The sequence below is a fragment of the Tiliqua scincoides genome, chromosome 2, assembly GCF_035046505.1.
Source record: "Tiliqua scincoides isolate rTilSci1 chromosome 2, rTilSci1.hap2, whole genome shotgun sequence".
In the NCBI taxonomy this organism is placed as follows: domain Eukaryota; kingdom Metazoa; phylum Chordata; class Lepidosauria; order Squamata; family Scincidae; genus Tiliqua; species Tiliqua scincoides.
In genome coordinates, this window is record NC_089822.1 from 74,470,568 (window position 1) to 74,484,847 (window position 14,280).

Consider the following 14,280-nt stretch of genomic DNA (forward strand, 5'->3'; position numbering starts at 1 on the left):
TTATTTGACAGGCACAAAATTGTATGGCTGCTGAAGGGGACCCTGGCATGGATTTTGGATCTGCTTCTTTAAAATAAAAGGCAAACCTCCCACTATGATGGGGAAGAGTTGAAAAATATATGACTCCAGATTTCATGGATCTGCTCTTCAGATCTACTTTAGCATCAGACCCAGACTCCATTCAAATCTGAACAGATTCACTTTGATTGGAGCCTTTTTCTTGTACCAAAGTATTTTGGTGAGGGGTGATACGGGGGAGAGTTCTAGACCTCAACAGTGGTAGTAGGGCTTTAGAATTTAGGCCCAAAATGCATGTCACAAGCACTGGTGGCGAGAAACCATAGAAAATGGTTGGCAACCTTCAGTCTCGAAAGACTATGGTATAAGCCTACAGCACCCGGTATTCCCAAGCGGTCTCCCATCCAAGTACTAACCAGGCCTGACCCTGCTTAGCTTCTGAGATCAGACGAGATCGGGCATGTGCAGGGTAACAGTTGCTGCCATGCTGTTCCCATAATCCCTCGACATTGCAGCACATGCTCATTGTAGCAGGTTTGAAGGTCCAATGTATGCCATGACTCCTGCTTGGAACTCAGAGTCCAACCCTTAGGAGGCAGGGAGCAGTCAGAAGAACCAACCACAGGCCCTTACAGGCCTCAACCCCACCTGGAGCCCATCAGCTAGCAAACCTTTCAGTCAAAGAAATGGGAGAACCCAGTGCCAGAACACCCTTAGCCAGAACTCCTCACTATGTTAGATAATGCACAGCACTGGCTTGGCGGGAGGGAGGATTGCAAGGTTCCAAGCCAGAGGATTGGCGCCCCTGTTCTGAAGCCAGTGGCTCACCTTGCCTCACTTCATGGACATCCATTTAGGAGACAGATCAGGATAATGTGTTTATTTGCTTATTTGTTTTTAGGCACATATGCCATATTTTTAGGCATGCACTGTATGTATGTGTTAAAGCATCTCACCGGAAAATTTAAGAAAAAAGAGCAATAAAAATGTAGTACAATAAAATTATTCAAAGTGAGCATCTCTCCTGTAGCTCCCCTGCAGAGTTGTCCATCAACTCAGAGACCATTTTAGGAACTACTTTGTGATGGGGATTGCAGTGAAGAAGACTCACTTCTCTTCCACTATTGTGCCTGCAAGGAATCATCTAGTGCAGATTTTTTTTTTGTCTGGTGCTATCCCATCTTGGGTACTGGAAAATGGAGGAGGATGCCTCCATAATCTGTGCAAGTAAAGTTGCTCACATCCGCCATGCCTTGGATGCCACTTCCAGTGTATATTCTCTCTGCAACTGCTTGTTCAATGGCTTGGGATTCTTCTCAGTCTATTTTGCCAGAGGATGTGGACAGGATTCTTGAAAGTGTGAGGTTACCCATGTGCACTCTTGACACTTGCTCTTCCTGGTTTATTAAAGCTACAAGAGGGGGACTGGTCAAGTGCACAGGGAGGATAATACATTCTTCCTGAGTAGAGAGAGCTATTCCAGCCTGCTTGGAAATGGCAGTAGCCTGGCCTTCTTGGAAGATGCTTTCCTCAGACCCCACTGTGTTAGACATTTATTGGTCAGTCTACAATCTTTAGTAGTGACCCAACTCCAGATATTCCTAGATGGACCTTATTATCTGAATTGATTTCAATCTGGTTTCCAGTCTGGGTTTCCAGTGGAAAAATCTAGTGGATGATTTTTGCCATGAACTGGACAGGGGGAGTATATCCCACTTAGTTCTGCTGGATTTTTCAGTGGTTTTCAATACCATCAATCATTGTATCTTTCTGAAATGCCTTATAGAGATGAAAGTGGGAGGTGCAGTTCTTTAGTGGAATCACTAGATGGGGGACGACTCCTGTTCAAAGTATTGACCTTTGACCTATAGGCCAAAGGGTTCTGTACTATCCTTTCAGCTTTTTAACATCAACATGAAACAACTGGGGGATTTATTTTGACTGGAGCTTCTTCTTAGTCAAACATCCAGTGGTAGTCAATTGATGAGCGTACGATGTGCTTTCAATTTCTTCATGTCGCATTTAATTTCTCACGGAGATTATGCCAACGGGGAAATAAGCAGCACTGCAATTTTGAACAATTTTCTTATGTATTCTAACTCAATGTGGATTTTTATAGCTCATAAACTTCTTCCCTAACCTCCCCCCCAATCCAAAGCAACGGTGAGGTTTCAGGGTTCTTTTAGACTTTTTAGAGTTAGAGTGAATGAGTAACTTGCCTGCCTTATTGCATTTGGTTCCACCTTGATGGTTACAACTTGAAAATCAAGAAAAGAACAGAGGTTCATTCCCAGTTAATTCAATTCTTTCTAGCCGTTCTCCCAGTGACGGTATTGCCTAAACTATATGCGGTGTGGATGTTTACGTGAGCTAATGCTGTGCGCTGGGCAAAACACCAAGGAAATATTATCAGATACTTCTGTGTCGGGAAGAGTTAAATCTTTTTTGACAATTCAATAGTTCCCTTTGGGTCTTCACAAATGGCACCTGTTGTTGAAGTCAATAGAGCTTACAATTTAATTTCATCTGCCTGCAAACAATCTCTCTCATTAGGGGGTGAAATGATGATAGAATCCACTGAGGCATGCAGTCTCACTTTCTACAGGGCACTACGTAAGTACAGTCATCATTTTCAACAAAGGGAGGCACAATTATCCTGGAAACCAATTGTAAGGAAGACAAAATCGGCAAAAAAAAGGCATAGTTAAAAAAAGTCTGGCTCTGCAATTTCCCTACATTTGTTGTTCAATGCCGATTTGCAGTCTAATTATTGTGTTTAACAGGATCTGGAAATGTAGCCCTGCAAATGACAGGTAAATGGCTGCCTTATTATTATTATTTTTAAACCTTACCTTAACGATAGTGAGCTTAGGTGGTACCTATTCATCCTAGCTTGTGCTAGAATGAAGACGGTCTGTTCTTTTGGTTCTTGGCTCCAGGTGGTGGACTGTGTTGTATATTTTCTAAAGAGGAAAAAAATCTAAAAATTCAGAATATAAGCAGCTCAATCTTCAAAGTACTTGAAACCAAGAGGGCTTCTGTCAGCCCACATACTTGGAACACTGGAGCTAGATTTCTTGCCTTGCTTTGCACAAAGACAAATCTCTCCAACTGCATTTTGTAGTAATGGACCACATTTCTAGTATAAATTGATCCATTTTCTCAAATCTCTGTCTGTCACAGCCTTGTACAATACTGCAACTGGAGACACAGACTTTTACTTCTGGTCTGCTTTACTGCTTCCCTTCTTGAGCAAACTGGTCATCTGTTCAGTCAGCAGAGGCTTTAGAAAGTCTGGACAGGAAACAGGAAATTGATTTGTTGTCTTGGTTTCTACCAGGACTGGCCCATGATGTCCTGGCATGAGGTGGCATGCCAAATTCTACCTCCACCCTTACCTGGAAATGTACTAACCTCGACTTCTATACCACACCCTAGATTGAAAAAGGAAGAAGGGATGGAGCAGAAAAGCAAGAGGAGGCTCTTGGTTTAGGCTCATAAGTGCTTCGTCAGGCCACAAGTTGGTTCCGTGGGCATACTTTTCTCTTCCATACTTCACAGCCTATGGAGGTTGTGTGACGGGCAAGCTGCGGATGTTTCTACTGAAGGAGCCTTGGAACACTCATCTGAGAGTTTCATTTCTGCCTTTGGGTTGCCAAAGGAGCTCATAATATTCCTTTCCAGGCCAGTCACCTGTGGGGGAGGGGGGAGAAGAGGTAGGCACTGTGCCTAACCTATGCGGATTACTTTCATTTGGACTCCTGAACAGAGCTGCTGCACATCAAATGCTAAAAAGAGTTCATTCTAGAAACGAAAGCATGAAACTAAATTTGAGCAACGCTTTAGAGGAAAAGTAGAACTTTAAGGAGACATTTTCCCCCATGGACAAATTTTTTTACAAGGAATTGTCAGGTTTTAACACCCACCAGTCACATTATGTGACCGGGAAAGAAATGTTCTCCACATTACAGCCACACTACAATAACTATGGTGTATCATCTGCTGAATTACAGTACTGCCCCATTCCCCTCCAAGCACCTTGGCTGTATTTAATTAGTGCAAACCGCAGGCAGGCCCTAAACAAACTTGAAACAACAGCTGAGTTGAGGCAAAAAAAGTTCTAAGATCCTGCTGTGGAACATGCTCACTTAACTACACAGCCTGCTCAGTTGATAGCAATCTCAGGAGAACCAACAAGCCCCTTTCCTAATCTGTTTGAGGAGGTGTAGTTTAACTCAGCCATTACCTTCTTCAGGCAAAATAACCAACCCTATGATTTGACCACTTGCTTGGAAGATGGTTTACTTTAAACCCATTTGAGTAGTCTCCCTTAAAAAAACTAATGAACAAAATTAGGAAGTGATAAAGGCAAGAGATATGGTCCAGAGGTTGAGCTGTCGCCTTGCCTGAAAAGGTTCAGTAGGATTGTCTCCTGGACGAGAGACTGGAAGGCCGCTGGTGTATTTGGCTGGAGGAGTTAGTTGACAAAAAGGATGATATCTCTGAGAAGTCAGTCTCAAGCCTGGTTGCAGCTGCCTGCAAAAGGCTTGGAAAGTGCAAGAGTCAGCAGCCAGGATGATAACTGCACTGTGAATGGAAACATCTGGGGATATGGAGGTTTTTATGAGATTTCTTATGGAATAAAGTTTGTTAAAAATCTTATTGGAAAATGGATTTATGTTCAGGCTGCCTATGTAAACCATCTTGCATCTACTGAGAAAGGCGGTATATAAATACTGCAATACATACATTAAATAGAGATGTGGGTCAGAACAGACATGAGGTTAATTATCTGTTTGTGTACAGGATCGCACCCGAGTAACTGTTTGGATCTCTTGCTATATAATTTCATTCTAGAGAGTCTCTACAGGCAGGCACTACTTAGCAACCATCCACTTAACGACAGACCACAGATGACGGTGGTCGAAGCACAACAAAGAAGTTCTTAATGAGGTAGTCAGGTCTCTCATAGTCTGCCTCAGAGTGTCTGTTTACAACAACAAAGAGGCTGTTATGTTACCAAAAGGGCTGTTTTGTCTAGGGGGAATTATTACACTACCCTTATTGGAACCTCAGGATCGCAGGCTGGATAACAAGACAGAGTAATGCAGAGAAATTCCCTTTAGCTCAAGGAGGAGACTGGGAGAAAGATAACTTTTAATAAAAGATTATAGCTTTATTACAAAAGCACAAAGGTAAACATAATGCACATGGAAAAATGATAGGTATATGTTCCTTGGTCCTAGTACTTGAATCCAGTGTACCTAGCTTTCATGATGGTTGCATGTGAAGAGTATTTGGTGCATCCGAGGAAATTAGAAAAAGGGAAAGGTTGCAGGGAAGGATTTTAGGGTTCCCTGGTCTGCCAAACCCAGTTACTAACTAAAGATGGGGAGAGAAGGGGAGAAAGGGGGGGAAGAAGGAAAGAGTTTCAGGCGACAGATAAGTTACCTGTCCTGTAGAGCAGTTGGGGGGGAGAGTCCTGTGTAGAGGACCCTCTGACACAACACAGATGTGTTGTGTCCTTGGAGGGGGGGGGCCAGAGAGAGCGAGCAAGTGGCAGCCCTCTCTTAAAAAGGGTTTTTCTGACTGTCTGAGCTGGATGGTAGCTTGCACCATCCACACAGTGGGGTACTTGGAATATGTAAAACATTGAAAGGATTATCAGCAAAATTCAATAGGGTCAAATGACTGTCTTCCTAGCTGGGGGAACTTACACAATACAGTAAATACAGTAAATACAGTAACCCAGGAAGGCAGTTCAAATTTGCATAGAGTACTTAAACAGTGATTGAGTTAAAACAATACAATGAATAGGAGACACTCAAACAATGATTTACAATGCCAGACTTCTTCCTAGAGAGGTGGAGGTTGTATAAGCTTGTGACTTGACCAGAGTTTATGGAAACATGTGCTGGGAGAAGTGTGGCCTGCATGATGTTTTAGTAACATAACCAGATATAGAGAGAAAATTACAACTAAAAGGAAAAAGGCGATTTTCACGTAACAGTTAATGCAGAGAAAAGGCAATCTATCTTCACTAGCCTATGCAGCCAGCTAGTGTCTGAAGCGCTGGCTTCCTGAGGGTCTTTGCTGGATTCTTCTGATGGCAGGAAAGGTATTCCCCCCCCCCCTTGTACCTAACCCATTATCTGTGAATTCACAGTCTGCAAGGGTTTCCAGGAACCTAAACCTAGCAGATAATGAGAACTGACTGTAATTGAAATATCTCACATTTGTTGAAAGGGGAACAAAAAGATCTTACACCATAATCCTATGCATGTGTAAGGGTCCAATTTTATACTTACAGCATGATGTCATCCCTTGCCCTCTGCCAGCACTGACTGCTATAAAATGCACTTCTTTAACTTTTATTAAATAAATTGTTTTAATTTATTTATGTTGTTCTAATTAATTTATTACTATTGACATTATTGTTTATAATAATTTTATTCTACAATTATTATTTTACTCTTGGGTAGAGTATGAATTAGTGAGCACCCAGAAAACCCAGTCCAAATACTTGATGTGGCACCACGTAAGAATAAAATGTACTCTGAAGGAAGCAGGTGAATAATTTTCTCTTTAGACTGTGAGTTGGTTTGTTCTCGTGTTTTATACTTGGTTCCTTCTCTAGTTTTATGATGTTTCATTGTGCATTGGCTTGGGCAGACTTTGGGAGGAAAGAGGTGCAGGCCTAGAAGCCCTGATACTCCTTGTAGTTCATAATCTGACTTACAGTCCAATCCTAACCACCTTTCTAGCAATGCAGCAACATCTGTTCCCATTTGAAGAGTTGAACATTTGAACAGGTCTCTGTGACTGGCCCCTCACTGCAAAATACAGAGAGTGCACCCTATCGTCACGGCTGCATCTGCACTGGAAAGTTGGTTAGGCTTGGGCTGTAAGCATTTACAGAGCACTTTTTGAAAGTGCTTCCCCTGTATTATTTTGACTGTGTTCTTACAACAACCCTATAACACTATAAGTATACATAAGCATGATTATCCCCATATTAAAGAGGAGGAAGATTGAGGCTGAGAAGGAATGTTTTGACTAAGGCCATCTGGTGAGTTCATGGAAGACATGCCACGTGAACCCGCTTTGCAACTCAGGCTCTCAGCCACTATGTTCTACCAGCTGTTATCGCAGTCTCTTTCAATATATATTATATCAGTAGCCCATTTCCAAAACAACATCAGACATATCTGTTGCTTGGCTAAAGTAAACAATCAACCTAGCTTATCATTATCCATACAAATAGCAGTCTTCTAGACCTTATGACATGAAGCCAGCTTAGCCTGGAAGTACATGGACTCCCCAGAGGCCGAGGGCACATCTGAAATGAAAGTGAACATGCAGCTAGTGGGAGGAAAGCCCTGCTTCCAGATGAATTAAGATCAGAATCTGAGTATTTGACACCCAGAGTGGCAATTCTGACTAGACTTCACACTTGAGAATGGTAATTACTGTTTAGAGTGGATTTCTCAGTGGGGCAGCTAATGAAGGGAAGGAACTCAATGGGGTTGTTAATCAACCATTTGGTCAGGTCTGGAAAAGGTGCTTCAGTTCAATAGGAGTTTGCCTGGGTCAATTTAGCAACAATGGAATAACAGAATACTAAGTGGCCATTGACCATTCCTGAGGTTTTATGAGGGAATACACAGCACGTTTATTAACCCCCAGGGGAAAGAACCCCATTGATCAAGAAGGCTATATGTCAAAGTAGAATAAATTTGCATCTTGATTGGTTGTTTTTTTTTTCCCCTCCTAGAAAACGCTTGTTTCTGTAGAATGGTTTGGGTATCGGAGTGGAGAGATGACTGGGATGTAAATGAAGAATAGGAAAACTCTATGTGCAAAACACAGTCCTTCTTTGCTTTAGGTTGCAATCTTAAATACACTTACTTGGGAGTAAGCCCCACTGAAGATAGTTGGACTTAGAGCCCAATCCTGGTGGCACGGCTCCGTGCTGCGGACCTCAGTTACAAACGTGCCATAAGGTACGTTTGCAGGGCTTACCGCCGGGCTCCTGACAGAGCTAGCCCAGCGCCAGCTGGCACTGGGCTAGTGCCTGGCATGAGTCCGGGTTCCACAGTTCCGCGGTCCCCCAGACATCCGGGCTGCGGAATGGGAGGCGGGTGCTTGGCCAGGGGCGTGCGGGAGGTGTTCCGGGGAGGGGGGAGGTGTGGCCGGGGACGTGGGGGAGGCGTGTCGGGAGCAGGGGAGAGGCGGATCCACAGAGCCAAGCTCCCCAGGATCCAAGGTGCTTGTGGAGGGCTGCTCACCCCACACGAGCACCTTTACTTTAGCAACGACCTTTTGGTCGCCGCTAAAGTGAGTAGCCCCATTGCGGGGCTGCTTCCCTTACTTGGGGGAAGGAGACAAACGTCCCCTTCTCCCAAGGAGCCTCTTGCGCTAGTGCGGGAGGCACAGGATCCTGCGGCAGCCCTCCGTGGAGCCGCTGAGTCTGGGAGCGCGGGGTAGCTCAGGATTGGGCTGTTAGTTATAAGTAAACTAGTAAAGGATTGTGCTGTTAGTTGCTTAAAATCACAAGAGACAAAGGAAAAGAGGACACAGGCACTACTGACAACTGATGCCGATGTACAAGTTAGAAGGAAAAGAAGTACCCAGATTGGCAACCTTTGCTAGGGGCAACAAATAAATGGCACAATTCCTATAATACTGTATTGCAGCTATTAGAATAAAAAAAACTAGATTTGAAATTAAGTTTGTGACTGACAGCCCAATCCTCTCAGAAGTAAATTCCATTGTGTTAAATAGTGCTTGGTCCCAAGTATAGGGACGAAACATAGGATTGTAGTTTAAAGTTTTTAATCAGTGTTTTTCCTTGCAAAGTTCAAACAATTCACATGTGCTGGTTTGTTTTATTTAATCTCAGGCACCACAATAGCTACATTTATCCCAGCACTGTCCTTTCTTTAAAAAAATTTTTTTTATTATTTTCCAAAAACAGATATAAACAAACACACAAAACACAAAAAAACATAACACACTTCACTACACACACAAAAAAGGGTGCAGGAAATCATATATCATTATTATATATCACTAAAGCTACTAAATCATTACATATCTCCTAATCAATTTCCTCTTCTAAATTTACCTCTTAATATCATTTGTCTATCATATCAAATATTATATATATATATATATATATATATATATATATATATATATATATATATATATATATATATATATATATATATATAAAATCATCTAAATGCCCTCTCATATATTACTAAAACTTCATTTTCAACCAAGCATAAAAGGGTTTCCATTGCTCAATTTGTGTCGGTTTTCGTTGTCGGTCCAAAATTTCTGACTGTCTGTCCATTTCCGCCACATTCATTATTTTCTCTAAATTCATCTTTCATTGGTATTTTAAAGTCCTTCCAATATCTAGCATATAAGATCCTTGCCACAGTTATAATAACTAGGTACACATCATTTTCTTTATCTATAACATCTAAAGTAATATTGAGCAAAAATAATTCAGGTTTCAACGGAATAGTAAATCCAACAATCTCTTGTATTAGATTTCTCACCATTCTCCAATAATTTTTTTTTTTTACATGTCCACCACATATGATAAAACATTCCTTCTGCACATTTACATTTCCAACAACTATTTGATATATTCTTTTTCATTTGTACCAATTTTTGGGGTGTCATGTACCATCTATAAAACATTTTATATACATTTTCTTTGAAATTTGTTGCTCTAGTAAGTTTTATATCATGCTTCCAAATCTGTTCCCATTGATCTATTGTGATATTATGGCCTATGTTTTGCGCCCATTTTATCATACATTGTTTTACTGTTTCTTCTTGCATCTCAAAGTCCAATAAGAGCATATACATTTTTTTGATATATATGGATCTGGATTAAAATACAAAGACAGATGTATGGGAAAATCTCCTGATGGGTGGTGCCGTTGGAAGCATATACCTGACCAAGTTTATTAGAAACAACAAAAATGATTAGGTATGAAAATTTAGTGAAGAAAGATGGGAAATTAAAGACAAGAGAAGAATTGTCAAAGTAAGGTGTGAAGATGGACTCACCTACAATTAGATTCAAGATTTGGGAGAGAAAAACAAGAAGGTTTCTATATGGAACAGACACCATTTGATAGACTATTGCTAGAAACAAAAGAAAAACATATCCCAGCACTGTCCTTTCCAATGCTGGGCTGGACCGAATCGAGGGGCCAAAAATATCCTAATGTTTTATTACCCTAGACATAGTATTTGTATTATAAAATACAAATACACCCTAGACATCCTAATGTATTATTACCCTAGACATAGTATTAGGTTTTGATTTAGCATTCTTTCTGTTCCTTTTCCAGTTCGACAGTGAGTTCTGGGTTTCAAGTGGGATAATTTCCGAAGGTGTGGATAAGGTGGTAGGTTAAGGCAAAGTGTACAAAAGAGGAACCTGTTTAGAAACGACTTAAAATTTCTCCTTCCTTTCTGTATTTCATGCAGTGGAAGCACAAGCATGTAATTTCCTTTCCCAATCAGCTAAGCAGGCAAAGTTGGTCTAGCAAAGTTGTTTCAGCTCCGCTGTGAAGAGTACATTGACATATACAGCTGTGCGCAGCCACATGCCGAACGTTGAACAGTGGCAGGGGCCAGAGATGGTGTATTGAGTTTTCTCTTTTAATAAGCTACTGAAACTACTGGAAGAAGTTCCTCACTAATCCACCAGGAACACACATTGTGTTTGCGGAGCCTAAAATTAGGCTAAGTTGTTGGGTGGTTCTGCTGCTTCTTTTTTAAGATTCCGCTTCAATCGATGCCGCGAGGGCTACAATCTTCAAAGGTTAAAGGTGCCATAAATTCTGCCAATTAGGGAGCATCAGTGCCTTCCTCCGTTGCACGGTGTAATCAGGCAGGTGAACACACTATGGTGCCATCAAGAGGTGGAAGCTGCCTGAGTCATTTGGAGGCTGCTCACCTGGGAACTTATCACAACACAATTGCCTCAAAAAAGAGTTCAATTATCAATAATCCCACAGTTGTCGAGGGGGGAAAAAATCCCTATTGGGATAGGAAAGAGCAAGCTGTGTCTTCAAGCAACTAAAGTGAATCAAATAAGGCAAAGTCAAGGGACTGACTTTTAGGGTAGCTAAGCAACATTACTGGTAAACTCCAAAGGAGCGAGATTGCACAGCTGCCTTTGTTTTCTTTGCCAAACAATACACCATATTCCACTTTTAAAAGCTTGTGCTCTTTTGCACATTGGGAGTGTTGTTGTTGTCTAGTGGACAGGTCTTTGTCACTGATATTCTTGAGTCCTAAAAGAATTTAACACACAAAGGGCCCAATCCTGCCCAACTTTCCAGTGTTGATGTAGCCTTGCCAATGGGACATATGCTGTATCCTGTAATAGTGGTGGACACAGAGGCCTCCTCCAGATAAGGGAATGTTTGTTCTTTCTTCTGGGCTGCATTGTGGCTGCATCAATGCTGAAAAATTGGATGGGGTTGGGCCCCAAGAAAGAAAGAAGGAGGCAATAGAAACATGTTGGACTTCATTCGTAGCTCTCATACCAGCCACTAGTCTATGTTCAAATATCAACTGATTTGAACAACAAAAGGTAACAGCCTGCAAATTGTGCGCCGGTCTGAGGTTTTTCTCCTCCTGATCTAAAAGAAGCTTGAATCACAGAGGTCCAAGATCTAATTTCCCTGTGAGGCAAAGGCTCACTTCCTGAGAGCAAAGGCTGGCACTACATCCACACTGTTTTATAAAAATATAGTAAACAGCCAGCTAGCTTCTTAATTAGGATTGTTTAAAGAAAAATGGGGGGGGGGAGCTGAGTGTTAATTTGAAACTAACTTTCCTTCTCACGATGAATGTATCATTTCTCAATGCTGATGTGGTCCTCTCCAGATGTGAAGCCGAGGGCAGCTGGCCCCTCAAGTCCTTCATGGACTCTAGAGGGAGCTTTCTTGTGTGACGATGCTATAAATGAACCTTTAAAAAAACTTCAACTAGTTAAACTTCTATTGACTCTTTTAATTTCTCTTGATGATATTTCTCTTCAAATGACAAAACATTGTGTATATCCTTGGAAAAGCAACATTATTTAATTTGGACCTGCCAAGCTTATGTCCTTCACATTAGCACTTGTTTCAGACTGTTTTACGCCTGCAGTTCCTACAATTATTTCATGCGGGGAAGCAGAATCCTTGAGCCACAAAATACTAAGCTATCTATTCACTTGCAATTTCAGCGATATTTCATCAGCAGGCTTCATTATGGACCCATCGAGGTCAGGAGTTTGACACTTGCTCTTTTATGTTAGGAATCTCTAGTGCACTTTCCTTGCAGTTATTGAAAATAAATGTATGCTAGCAATTCTATGACAGAAACATATTACTGAATGAGAACAAGACTAGCAGCAGACCCCAAACCATATTTTTCAGTTGTGTTATTTTTCTTTCAATCTCATGCAAATATCTTGAGTTCCTTTAATGATACAAATACATTTCTTGAAGTCAGGTTGAATCTCACCTAGCCTAAAACAGGAACTAACAGATTTTCAATCTTTTTCATCTCACAGCACACTGACAAGGCACTAAAATTGTCAAGGCGCACCATCAGGTTTCTGGCAATTCACAAGGCATGCCATGCTGCCAGAGGGGGGGCTTGCACCCCCCATTGGGTCTACTAATAAATGATCTTCCCCCAAATTCCTGTGGCACACATGTGAACCACCCATGGCACACCAGTGTGCCACAGCACAGTGGTTGAAAATGGCCGAACTAACAGATAGCAAGGAATGTTCAAAGATTTGTGGGGAAATAAGCTGTAGAACAATTGCTTTCCAAATGCAACGACTCACTTTTGTATTTGGGTTACGGTTACTCTGCCAATAGAATCCATTTCGACTCCTCATTAAGAATGGATATTGGATAGATGGGACAATTATTCTGTTGCTAATGTTGCCACTGCCAGTAATGGTGTCACTCCATTCTTACTTGGCTAGTTGTGTGAGGGGCAGATCTGAATTAGGACTGTGGCAGGTGAGAGGACTTGAAACTCTGGCAGGACTTGAAACTGTGGCAGGTGAGAGGACACTACTGCAAGCGTGTGGATGAAGCTACTGCAGCTACTGGCAAGCCATATATGCTGGGCCGAGGAATGCATACATGACATTCCTTAACACAGTGTCAAATCTGGGAGGAAACTGGCCTGCTATAGTAGCTCTTTGGCTTGTGGATCTGCTTACCATGAAGGAGTGTATAGGAGCTCAGGGACACAGCTGTGGGACTACATCTGCTGCAGAAGCACGTTTTGGTGCAAACAGGACACTTTCCATTCTAGTGGCAGCAACAGTTACCCTGCACATGCCCGATCTCGTCTGATCTCGGAAGCTAAGCAGGGCCAGGCCTGGTTAGTACTTGGATGGGAGACCGCCTGGGAGTACTGGGTGCTGTAGGCTTTTACCATAGTCTTTCGAGACTGAAGGTTGCCAACCAACCATTCTAGTGTGAGCCTAATATGATGATGCTAATTTTCTACATAATTTTCTACATGTTTTCATGATTTAAAATTTTTTAGAGAGACTTAGGAGTGTGTTTGGTTTTCTGTATTACTGTATCTAGCTGCCAATGCCACATGAGTGGGTAGACCTGGGCTCCAAAGACCTTTCCAGCTGTCTCCACCTCCCCCCCCACCTAGTTTTGCTCCTCCCTGCCCCATTCTGCTTGCCCATCACCACCCTCCTCTGCTCTGTTTCACCCCTCCCCCTTTGCAAGGGGGCCCAAAAGAAACTTTGTACCTCCTGATAACATTCTTCTCAGAGGCCTGCTTCTCCCCCCCACCCCCACTGATGCAGCCATGCCAAAATGGCTTGTGCTGCATCCTGCAGACAGGGGGCAGTCCCAGAAGTCTCCTCTTGTTACCTGGGGGTAAACCTTAGGGCCAGGTCTACTTGGACCTTTGCCAGCGAAATCACTGATACATGGACCCACGTTGAGGGATAATGTCTGGGAAGAGGGTTTCGGCAACATTGCTGCCACCAAATCCACCCCCTTTCCAGACCCAATGTGCTGTTCTCCCGACTCTCATCGCTGCTTGGTTCCACCCTCCCCTCACCCTGTTCCACCCTTCCCCACCCCATCCTGCCTCCCCTGCCAACTTACCTGGGTCAGCAGGCCTTCTCTGAGCTATTGTTGTGCATCGGGTGACAGCAGCATGTGGCTTTGTGTGCTGCTGGAG

The 14,280-nt window shown here is 42.5% G+C and overlaps 2 pseudogenes; one reads left to right on the top strand and one right to left on the bottom strand.

Annotated features, from left to right (window-relative positions):
- Positions 1-385: 385 nt before the first annotated feature.
- LOC136643488 (5S ribosomal RNA) lies at positions 386-502 on the bottom strand (annotated as a pseudogene).
- Positions 503-13,384: 12,882 nt separating this feature from the next.
- Positions 13,385-13,501, top strand: LOC136642383 (5S ribosomal RNA; annotated as a pseudogene).
- The last annotated feature ends 779 nt before the right edge of the window (positions 13,502-14,280 follow it).